The 12,633-nt window shown below is 46.3% G+C and overlaps 1 protein-coding gene across 1 annotated transcript in view; it reads right to left on the bottom strand.

Annotated features, from left to right (window-relative positions):
* WDR19 (WD repeat domain 19) overlaps positions 1–12,633 on the bottom strand; it is a 2,828,275-nt gene that overhangs the window by 911,918 nt on the left and 1,903,724 nt on the right. The gene's annotated exons all lie outside the window — the stretch shown is intronic.

Consider the following 12,633-nt stretch of genomic DNA (forward strand, 5'->3'; position numbering starts at 1 on the left):
GGAGAGGTCACTCATTTTGTGTCCACCCTGATAATGCTATTTTGCATGTCGTGTTGGTTACGTGTCTTTTTAAAATTAAAATAAAGACTATTTTTTTAACTAGAATTTGGTATGGTCATGTGTGCAAGGGACTGTGTCCGACACGCTGTCTTGGGGAGTTTTTTGTAGTGCTACAATTCCCCATCCGCGTGTGTTTTTTACAAATATATATATATATACAGATCCTGACATGTCCGGGGCGGGGCACGTGACAGAGCCAACGCAGAGCCATGCTGCGCCCGTTCCTGGTGGCAGAAAAGTTTCTGGGGGAACAGCTTCGCTGGAACAGGGAAGGAATCCATGGGAGGAAAGAATCCATTAGAAAAAATATTTTCCCAATTACTGGTTCTTGTGGTACATTACCTGCTTAACAGTGTATTATTTCATAGTAATCTAATAATGAGATACATTAAGATGGTTCGTTATTGGTGTCTGCGCTCCTTTCATTTAAAAAGGTATTTCACGCATCGTAATGATGTTAAAAATCTTTGACGTTGTACTTACACGAGGAGAGTTTCTAAGCCCTTGATCTGTTGCAGTCTGTTAACTGTTGGTCCCATAATGATCTTCACATTTATGGTCCTACCTCTATGTTAACGGGTAATGACGCCACTTCATTCCATATCGTGTTGGGTCGTTTTCATATTATAGAAGCCATCTTTGAACTATGTTTTTTCTTAGACTCCCTACAGACTTATATGTAATTATATATTGTTTAAAGTCAGCAAATGTATTAATAACGCTGAAGATCGTATTAGAATATATTCTAAGAGTAAAATGTGTATTCCCAATTTCTTCTTTCATTGTTATTATTTGTTTTAATATAGATATTCCGTAAGGTTCTATGACCTAATTGTGAAATGTTTAGCTAATTTTCTTTAACCGCTGTGCTGCTTCTGCATGTACCCTTTATTTGTATCCGATGATATTATTGATGGTATTAATTGACTTAACTTGAAATCAATGTGCACATATAGGAGGGCCTTTGATAGTCCATAGACTGGTACTTTCATTTCATGATCAAATGGCCCCAGCAACAAGTTAATACAGATGTTTTCAGAAAATATAACATGATCTTCTTAACACCTTACTTTGACTCTCTGAATGAAAACCAATGATTGTATATAGTGGTTTCACAAGAACACATGCAATTCATGGTCAATGTTGAGACCTTTTATGATGTTGTCAGTCCTAAATATAAGTATGACTTCTTTCTTCCTTAATTGTTCTTCCTTATTTCTTTCTTATTCACAGGTGAATTTCCACAAATCTGATGGACTCAACTTTCTCATTGAAGCAGTCCTCGTGCTGCTTAACAGTTATTGGATAATTGAGGTCTTCATTCGTTATGGCTCTCAAATGTTCCCCCATGCATATTCGCAATTCTCTCAGTACTTTCAAATACATCTTAAGTTGTGAACACATATCACATAGAATTTTCATCTCATGGTGTACTGTTACAGTCATTGTTTTGTCACTTGAAAATTTACACATTTTACATGCTCTACATTTGTGAAAACCTTTTAGACCCCGATTCAACCAGGTTTGACACTCTTTGGATCTTGTGCTCAGTTGACTCGGGCCAATTTTTTAACAAATAGTCAATGGCTTGCGATAAAGTAATTTTGGGTGTGAATCCACATATTGTTTGATTATCGTGTCTGCTGTTAAGAGTTGCCAGTGTTTATTTAGTATCTTACGAAAAGTGTAGTTTGAACAATAGTGTGTTATCTGTTTGATAGTTTCTCTATTGCCATCCATTACTGATATATTTGGATTAAAGCACTCCCTTTTGTACCCCTTCTGAAAAAACCTTCTGCAGACCCGCCCTGTCCTACTAACTACCACCCCATCTCTATCAACCCCTTCCTTGGGAAACTCTAGGAGAAGCTGGTCTTCCCCCAACTGACCTAGCATACTGAGCTTGTTGGTTGCCTACACAACTATCAATCTGTATTCCGAGCATCCAGAGGCATGGAAACTGCTCTTCTGAACACCTGTGAAGAACTGCTTGCATCTCATGATTCCAACTCTCCTGCTGTTCTCATTCTACTTGATCCCTCCACTGCATTTGACACGGTCAACCACTCCATCCAATCTCACTTGTGCTGAAGGTGGGAAGACGTCCCCCCTTCGGCCCAACTATAGTCTGTGCTAATTACCCACTGATTACTAACATGGAAAGCATATAACTGAACCTTATTAACATAAACAGGCTCCATATTAGGTAGCTGTCAAGCGCCATCTTTTTCTAGGCCTGAAAATGATCTCTAAAATCCTGTCTCTCCCTCTGCCCTGTGCGTCACACCACCAGCTCCGTCCACCACCCCTCTGCCTCCTGCTAGCTTCGTACAAACTCCGTTCTCACAGAAGTTCAACTATTCATTGTTGCAACCTTTAGTGCCGTCCCAGCATAGATGAGCTCACTGCACTGTGAGAGAATAGAACAGGCCCCCGCCTGTGAGCCCATCTGTCTCCACTAACCTGCTTGTGTCCCTTTTTACCCCCAACCTGCTAAGCTGTAAACTACCAGGCCCATGCCCCTCTGCTCTTTGATACAGATACCCATCTGACCCCCCCGTAGTGACCAGGCAAAGACACCCCCCCAAGAGCCCTGACCCCAGACACTCATATTCTTTCTAATCCTAACACTTGTCTATTCATACCATGAGGCATTAGGTAGATCAAAACCTCCAAGGTGGGCACCTGGGATGGAAATTCTAGGTTTGTGGGTACCGGGGTGCGGAGGGTACAATGCCTGCCTATAACTTGTATATGAACTCTGGGAAGCACCCACATTCCTACATGACTTTACGAGTGTCCTTTGTCTCATGCTCTGAAATGCTGTTTTTGCAAGATCAGTTAGTCAGGGAAAGTGTCATTCTGCTGGCCTGACCTTCACCTCGCAAAGATGAGCCCAGCTGACCCACATGCTGTAGCAGTGACGTCTAATCACCCACCAATCCTATGCGGCCGACACTTATGGATCCATACAGCCCATGATGCGACCCAATTGAGTTATGGAATTATACACTTGTAATGTGATGCCACTCATGACGCTTAATGCCTTTTTAATGTGCTGCCCATGTATCTGTTGGCAGAGAGCTCTCCAGGCAGCAGAGTTCTCTGCATGCACAATTTACTTATATAAACTTTGTTCAACTTGCAATCTCTCCCCTGGTCTCATTCCCTACTGGGGTGTTTCCACTGTTCTGATTTTGGGATATTGTGTCGGGGAGTGGGCACCTTCAACATCTATCTTGCACCGCTTGCACACCTAATTTCCACCTTCTCCTCTTACTTCCAGTGTTAATCAGAGGACACACAACTCTTCTTCAAACTTCCCTCTGATCCTCTCCTTACTGCTTCCATCATTCCTGACTGCCCATCTGCCATACAGTCCTGGTGTGCCTCCAATAATCTCTGCCTCAATACCAGCAACACTGAGATCCTTCCCATTGGGACCCCTGCTTCCTCTTTCTTCCCCTCACTCTGGCCACCCTCTATGGGCCATTCCCTCTTCTCCTTCATCTGCAGTCAAAAACCTTAGAGTCATCTGCGACTCCCCTCTTTCCTTCCTCCCTCACATGTAGGTCCTTGCCAAGAAGGACCCCTTTCAACTCCACCTTCCTCAAAGGAATCCTTCAGTACCTCACTTTCACCCAGATGCTCACTGTCTCTAGAGCTGTAGTACTTTCTAGGCTAGACTACTGCAGTAGCCTCTTCCTTCATCTACCCTCTTCCTCTCTACATCCCCTCCAGCTAATCCAGAATAGGGATACAAGAATTATCCTTGGACTCAAGCCCACGGACCGCATCTCTCCAGCACTAAAATCTCTCCACTGGCTCCCGGTAAGTGCAAGGATCAAATTCAAATCCCTCTGCATCATCCATAAGGCTGTCTGGGACCAGGGACTACACTATCTGCAACTAGCTCTCACTAAATATTTTCCCTCCAGATATCTACCTTCCTCTGGCACCAACTCTCTGCGTGGCAAGCGCTTCGCTAAACAGCTACCTGGTGGCCAATCTCTTTTCTTGGTTGGTTCCGACCTATGGAACAGCTTTCCCCTTCCTCTTCATCTTGAGCCGGATCTCCTCAAATTCCAGAATTTCCCCAAGACTTTCCTTTTCACCTCTTCCTTCCCCCCCTCCCTCCTTTGCTAAACCCCCCAGACACTGAGATTGGTAACCAGGGCCCTTATGTGTCCACCCGGGTCCTGGCCGCTCACCCCCAATCACCTTCAGCCTCTGCCCCCTCCCGGCACTTGCCTTTGCACCCACCGACCTGTGCTATCACAGGGCTGCACTTAATTATTGGCAGCTGACCACTCTCACCAATTGATCTCTGCCAGTCACTTGACAGCTCCCTGGCAACTTACACTCTACCACTTCCCTCTGTGGTACTCCCAGCACTTACCCCTCATCCCTTCTATCTCTTTGCACTTGCATTTTCTGAATGCTCACAAGGCCTAGTAGGACCGCCTCTCTCTTTCATTGTTATACTTGCCTTTCATTCCCTTGTTTTCTCCTGGTTGCCCTGTGGGTGCTTTGAAACACAATCTGCTTCATGTATAAGCACAATAAGAACAAATGCACAATAAAATAAAATAAAAATAAAAAAAATAAATGAATCTATACATGTCCTTGTGATACACTTTACTCTTGGATGTATGATATTGAAATACAGCTCAATTCAGCTGCGGTTCAGTTTTTTTTTCAAACTTTATTTATTATTGCGCACAGGTACATCACATGCTCATGTATGTTTCTCAACATTACCACTACATACATTGTATACAAATATTTTCCTTCAGAATCTGCATTTTCATTTTCAGCCTTATCTGACAGATATTGTTTAAATCTTGCCCATATGTTCCTTGGTTTTGAAGAGGACAGGACCGAGTCTATATATAGTTCTTCCGTGTCATTTGTCCATACCATATCCCTATCCCAGTCTGTCTTAGTCGGAGGGATTGCATTTTTCCACCTCATTAATATTGCCCTTTTGGCTATCAATAGGCCCAGATTCAGTAATTTCTTTCATGTTGGATTCATTTTCCCCACCTCTCCCAGTAAACATAACCGCGGTGTCCATTCCACTGGTTGGTCTGCCATCTCATCTAGTGCCTGACAAACCCCAGCCCAATACTCTTTCAGCTTCACACAGGCCCAAAGCATGTGGTATATATTGGGGTCCTCTTTATTGCACCTCGGACATGTTCCCGGAGTGTCCGGGTAAATCCGTTTGAGTTTTTCGGGGGTGTAGTGGGTCTTATGCATTATCTTGTAGTGTATCAATTTATATCTGGAGTTGCACGAAACCTGCTTAGTTAGTGCACAGATTTGGGACCACTCCAGATCATCTATGTGTTGTCCCAGATCATGTTCCCATGTGTTCCTTGCAGTGTGTGTTCCCGCTGGGCGTGTCTGTACTAATACTTTATACAATGCTGAAGCTGTTATTTTTTGTGTCGCCCCCGTAAACATGTATCCAAGGCCAATATTTATCTCAGGCTCGTTTGGGAATGTGGGATATTTCTTCTGTGCGTCGTTTCTGACCATCATGCATTGTTGTTTGTATTTATTCATGTTTCCCACCACTTCTTTGATATCCCCCCATTGGACAAAGCATTTTTCTGGAAAGAGTTGCCCCCATTGAGCAATGCCCACAGCGCTCCAGTGCATAGCTAAGTCCCCTTCTAGGGTGAAAGGTGAATGGAGGTCCCCCCAGAGTGGCATGCTCGGGTGATATAGTCTATCCGTGCCATATATATCTGCTATTTCGGCACATGCCTTGGTTGTTACCTTTGCAGGGTCTAACGTGTTGTAGTGCTTGGGGGCTGGTCTGGTCAATTTATGCAGCAATGTGGTTGCCTCGCGTTCTCTTCGCGGGAGTGGTGGGTTCTCCGGGTTGAGGAAAAGTGTGGCCCACTTGGCGGCGTAGTGTGCCTGTGGCGCAAGATAATATAACTCCAGGTCTGGTGCCATCAATTCCGCCCTTGGGAAAGTGTCAGTTTGTGTTTTCCAGCTCAGTCTAGGATGCCCTCCCCAAACAAACTCGATGCAGGCGCTATTCATTTTCGAGAACCGGGCGCGACCTGGCCAGACCGGTACTGTGCTGAATAGATAGAATAGCTTCAGTAGTATTACCATTTTAATTAATGCAATCCTTCCCACCATTGAAATGGGTAGGGCGCTCCATCGCTTTATCTTAGTGCATAATACGTCAGCTAACGCACTATAATTCAGGGCACGGGATAGTTGGGGAGTTCTGGCGATGTATGCCCCCAGGTACAGAATATGTGTCTGGCTCCACACGAGACTATGTAAGTCAGTGGGTTTCTTAGTGTTTTCCGTAAATCGGAACAACTCTGATTTGTTGGGGTTAAGCTGTAGGCCCGAATACTCTCCAAATCTTTCTACCTCAGCCAAGACCTTGCCCAGTGATAGATCTGGGTTCTTAAGATATAATAGGATGTCATCAGCATATAGCGTTATTATTTGTGGGTTGCCATCTAGTGATAGACCGCAAGAGCTGTAGCGAGACCTAAGTATATCTGCCAGAAGTTCTATTATTAGGGCGAACAACAGTGGGGACAGTGGGCTGCCCTGTCAGGTGCCTCCCGGTAGGTTCAATGTATCTGTGAAGTCCCCTTTTACTCTAATTCTGGCATGGGGGCATGAGTAGATTGATAGATTGAGATTTTATTTCTATCGCGCTCGTACACAAGTGTTTCAGAGCGCGACAAGGCAAGGGAGGGGAACAGGGGAGAACAAAACAGCAATCTTACTAGGCCCAGTGACATTGAGAACGCGCAAGTGCATGGGAGAGGGGGAGGGGAAAAGTGCATGGAAGAGGGGAGAGGTGGAAAGTGCGAAGCAGAGCAGAAACCGATAAATAACAATAAATAAATAAATAATAAAGGCAACAAACAGTGGTAATGCAGCCAGCGATTTGCAAGTGCTAGGTTTAAGGCAGCAGACAGGGTAGGTCCGATAAGTGCAGGAAGAAAAAGGGGGGGCTGTATGGGTACAGATAGAGACCCCAGTGCAAGGGGTGGCCCGGAGGCAGTGCGGGAGGGTGACAGGATGAGCAGGTACTTGGGCCCAAAAGACAGAGGGTGGCCAGGTGCACAGTGCCAAGAGAGAACAGATCAGCAGGGGAGAGGGGGAGCAAAGGCAGAAGAAAAGAGGAAGGTCTTGAGGTGCTTCTGGAACCGGAGATGGTTCTCCTCAAGTTTTAGAGGGGCAGGGAGGCTGTTTCAGAGGGAGGCCCCAGCCAAAGACGGAGATCTACCCCCAGCTTGTTTCTTAGAAAAACGACTGACCCTGAGTGAGTTGGAGGTAGAGGAGCGAAGAGCTCGAGAGGGGAGGTATTTGTGGAGGGATAGCTGAAGGTATTTTGGACCCAGGCCCCAGAAAGCCTTATGGACAATGCAGAGGGTTTTGGTATAATATTTGTATCCATTTTATAAAGTTAGGGCCGAACCCATAGTTCTGCAATACACCAAATAGAAAGGGCCATGAGACTGTGTCAAATACTTTCCACATGTCGAGGGATACCGCTATCCCTTGCGTTTCGGGAGGGACTGTGGCTAAAATTTTGTGGCATTTTCTTATATTCGTTGCTGTTGATCTGCCTGTGATGAACCCCGCCTGGTCTTCATGCACCATATAAAGGCATCAAAGGTGTTAGTCTGGTAGCTATAATTTTTGTGAAGATCTTCACCTCCGTGTTTATCAATGAAAGTGGCCTATAAGATCCACAATCCTCTGGGGGTTTCCCTAGTTTAAGAAGTAGCGTGATCACTGCCTCTCTAGTAGTTTCAGGGAGTTCTCCCTTTTCCAAGGCTTCTCCCCATACTGCCAGTAATCTGGGGGTTAGTTCCTGGGCAAACTCTTTATAGAATTCTGCCCGAGGCCATCCGTTCCAGGGGCTTTCCCGTAAGGAAGTGCTTTGATCGCCTCCATTATTTCATTCTCCGTAATTGGGCATTCTAATGAGTTCCTAGTGGCGTCGGCCAGGAGTGTTGTTGGAATATGGGAGAGGTACTGTTGGATCTCATCATCAGTGACATCACACTGAGGAGAGTATAGTTTTTTGTAGAATGTGTAAAACGTCTCTTCTACCTTGCTGTGTTCAGTGGTCGCTGTGCCATCTGGCATGTGTATGCACTGTATGGTTGATGGGCCTCTCTCTCCTTTTACTGCCCTAGCTAGTAGTCTCCATGGGCGCTCCCCCTCCCCGTATCGGTGTGCTGCGATAGGTCTGTCAAAATATCTAATCTCTCGATCTGCCGCCTCGATGTATTCTTTCAATTTAGTCTTGATTTCTGAGCTGAGCTGTGTCGATGGTGAATGCGCATGTTGAATTTGTAGTGCGTTCAATTGAGACTCTAATCTCTCTAGTCTTCCCCTGATATCTTTAAGGATTCCGCATTCCGTAGACATAGAATTGCCTCGTATGCATACTTTAAATGCTTGCCATAAGATAGCTTGACTGGTTACAGAATTTGTGTTCATTTCAAAGTACTCTTGTATATGTCGCAACATCGTGTTCTTGTAGACCAGTTCTCTCAAGGCTGCCGGCTTGAATCTCCATGGGGATCTATGTGTCGTACTACCGGGGATTAGCAATGTTAGTTGTATTGGTGAATGATCCGAGTACGTCCTAGGGCAGATACGGGAGCTGGAAACCCACGACAGGATATCATTGTCTACCAGCCATAAATCTATTCTAGAATGTATGCCATGCACGGAAGAATAAAATGTATATTCTCTTTTAGATGGGTTTAATGTTTTCCATGCATCTTTTAGGTTTAAATTAGGTTTAAATCTGCCATGTGTAGGAGTATTGTCTGGGCTGCCTTGGTGAGTGATCTGGCTTCTGTCGATGTACAATCTGTGTGAACATCCAGGATGGTGTTAAAATCCACGCCACAAATTAGTAGGGCCATTGGGTAGTTCGCAAGTTTATGGAATATTTGGGAGTAGAACACTGGGTCGTCGATATTTGGGCCATACACATTCAGTAGGAGTATCTCTTTGTCACATAGTGTGCCACGAACTAGTACATACCTCCCCTCGGGGTCGCATTCAACGTTTATACATGTAAACGGTAGGGATTTATGTATCAGGATGGCTGCTCCCCTCGCCCGTTTGGAGTACGTTGTAACATACTGGTGTACCCCCCAGTTCGGCATCAACTGTCCGCTTGCAATAATCTTCCTTTTCTTTATTCTGGACCCCAACCCTCTTACGTTCCAACTCAAAATCGTGATATCTTCCGTACCTGCTTTAGCCATTATCTATCAAGCGTTTAACATATGCATGAGAGAATATTACATCTATGAAATCGTGAATCTTCTCATTTAGTGCCTGTGTGCTTTTTCCTTTTTCTGTAACACTAGTCTTGCCAAAACCAAACCTCAACAACCCCACCTTAAACCCCCCCTCCGTCACAGTTCCCCTAACTTCAACTGTGCCCGTATAGTCCCACCCTCCCCACCCATCAACAATCTGAGCTCCTGCTATGGAGGAAACTGTGGCGGTCTCCAATGCCCATGCCAGCATTGGGTACTTATGATGTGACCGATTCTGCGATGTTGCTCAAACTCGTATGTCTTAAATGGGGCATTGCATATTAACATTATTTAGTAGAATAAGAATGTTTTCCCCATTAAGAGCCACCCGCGGGAGGCTCACTGTGTCTGGAAACTATGGCATGGTATAACATGAACGTGTTTATTATTACTTAGTCACGGGTATTCATGGGTTCTCCTCTTCCCTTGGCTTTCTTGCTGGGGCTGGGATGCGCGTTTCAACAAAATGTGTCGCTTCTTCTGGAAATGTGAAGTACACTTTGTTCTGATGCTGGATTTTGAGTCTTGCCGGATATAGCATAGAGTACTGCACTTGTCGTTCGCGCAGCAGTTTTTTGACCCCAGTGAATAGTTTCTTTCCTGTTGTACTGCCAGGGTAAAGTCGGGAAAAATATGTATAGTGTTCGCCTCTCAGCATAGCTCCTGCTTCTCTCTTGCAGTTTTCAAGATCAAGTCCCTATCTCTATAGTTCAACAGACGGGCTATTATCGGTCTGGGGTACGCTCCTGGCTTTGGTTTAGGGATCTGTGTGCCCTCTCGACAATAAACATTGGTGACCAGCCAGGATCTCCCAAGAGGGTACGAAATAGTTCTTCTATTGCATTCTCCATTGACCTCTTCATTGCATCCTCCGGTACCCCTATAATGCGAATATTGTTCCTTTGAGACCTTGCTTCTAAGTCTTCGCATTTGGCCTTCACCGTGCCCAGCTCTATTGCCATTGTGGACACTGATGTTTTCAGGTTTTCAAGCGCATCCTCCGTGCCCGAGATCCACGTCTCTGCTTCCATGATGCGCGATGTTGTTTTTTCCAACTGTGTCTTAATGGTCGTCACATTAGCTGTTATTCCATCCAATTTATCGTTTAGTGCCGAGAAGCCCTTTTGCATGGCCTGAAAGACCGCCTGGGGGTCCATCGTTGAAGCCACTGATGTCTGCTGTTCTTGTGAGGACGCCTCGTCATCCATCGTGTGATCTGTGTCTTCCTGTATTGCCATTGTGAATTTATCCATGGTTCCCCTGCCCTTCTTGGAACCAAAGTTTTTGTGCATCGTATCTCTTCCACGCCCTCTATGTGGTCAGGATCAGGGTGACAGTCTTGCAAACCGTCATTTCGCGCTAGCAGTGCTTCGTTGGGATTGGACTGGATCCAGTCGACGATCACCCACTAGATGATTCAGGGGGGTGTGTTCCCAGAGATTGTGTCGCCAGCCTGTATAGATTGGTACCAAGTGTACTTGTTTTGTTGTCTATAGTTATTCCAGGCAGCCCTCTCCGCCCCCTGCTCCGGCCTGCAGTTCTTGCTAGTATGACCAAGGAGAGTTAGTTATCCCTGGCCGAGTGTATGCTTGTGCTGATATTATGCATAGTTGTGTTCACTTATAGCCTTCTGGGCTTCTACCTCAGATTTGGTCGTATCTCCTCCTCATGCCACTCTCAGCCGCCCATGGACAATTAGATTATGAGCCTGTGGGCTATCCGGCAGGTCACTGGATCCAGTCAGGACTTAGAGTCCTGCGGCGGGAAGGGGGTGAGGGGCCTGACTTCGGTAAGCACTCGGGGGCCGTATGTTGTCTTAGGTCCCCTTAATCACTTAATGTTGGTATTTTTTTAGCCCGCAGGTTGACAGCCGGTTCTCACCGTCTGGACTGCACGTCCTTTTCAGATTGACCTAGTGTGTGGGTGGGAGCCTCCTTCCCCCGTGCTTCGTGTCACCTATGAGCGCCCCCACGCTTGTGACTGCTCACTAGCCGCTGGTCACGGACTTTCGATTGGTCTTGGTTAGTAGCCTTGCATGAGGCTCATTCCGTCTGAGACTGTTTCTGTTGCTGTGGGGGGTAAGAATTGGCCCCCTCCCGCATGGCATGGGACGTAATGGTTAATCATCTGAGGCAAGGAGATCCTTCTGTAAATGGGGGAGCGGGCAAGGGAGGAAGAGACAGCCTGCAGCGCTTCTAGACGGGGCGGGGGAGGGAGCGGAAGGCGGGCGCAGGTCGCTGGGTGTCTGCAGCCCAAGACGCCCCCCCACCCAGCTGCGTCTCCCCCCGATCACAGGGCTCAATGTTGGGTGCCGGGGCCTCGCGCGGAAGCATGGCTTCTCCTCACCTTGCCCGTTGTGTGGGCCTCGAGGCTGCACTGGGCGCAGAGCTCTCCCTCCCTTCTCTGGCGCACTCAGGAGCGGTAGTGGGTCGCGCCCAGTCAAGGGCCGACGGGCGTATGTCCGTGAGGTGGGGGGGGGCGCCCTCACTTCACCCCCAGTTGCCGGCGATTCACACCTCCGGCCGCTGCACCGTCCGCAGCTTCAAGCCGGGCTCCTCCCCACAGCACTCGGCAGATAGCTGGCTCCCGCCTTGCAGATAGCGTGGGATCGAAGCTGCTCCGGATTACTGGAGACACACGTTCTTTCTCTGCCAAACTTCGCGTATGTGTTCTACAAACTTCGCCGCTCGTTATATGTTGATATTTTGCAGAATTGGTCGTATTAGCGCTTATATCAGCATTTCAGGCCTGGATTCCGCCGGAGCTCACACGGGAGTGGCCATTTCCTCTTGTGGGCAACAGCGTCCCCCCCCCGCCTCCCAGCTGCGTTTCAGTTTTAAAGATAAAGCAGTATTTTGTCAAACCTTTGTTTATTCTGGAATGATATTGCAGGTCTGATCTTTCAGGATGATTTATGGCACTTCAAAGAACACACTAATGATATTCTATTGTTTCTGTTTTCAGGAAAATGCCCAACACTGCAAGGCACTGAGCTTCATACCTGTGCACGTTATATATTTGTTCATTTATTTAACCAATTTTATATAAAACTTCAGTTCCCTATCCAATAAATGGGGGTAACAACGCCATGGGACTGGTTAATGTACTTTACTTTATTTCACTTTTAACTCACATCCAGTTAGGAAAACACAATCAGAAAACATATAGCAAGACTATATTTCTCTAGCGATATTACAAAAAGATCAGAGGTTTAGCCCCGATAATTAAT

Source organism: Ambystoma mexicanum, chromosome 6q (assembly GCF_040938575.1).
Source record: "Ambystoma mexicanum isolate Mex_15411 chromosome 6q, UKY_AmexF1_1, whole genome shotgun sequence".
NCBI lineage: Eukaryota > Metazoa > Chordata > Amphibia > Caudata > Ambystomatidae > Ambystoma > Ambystoma mexicanum.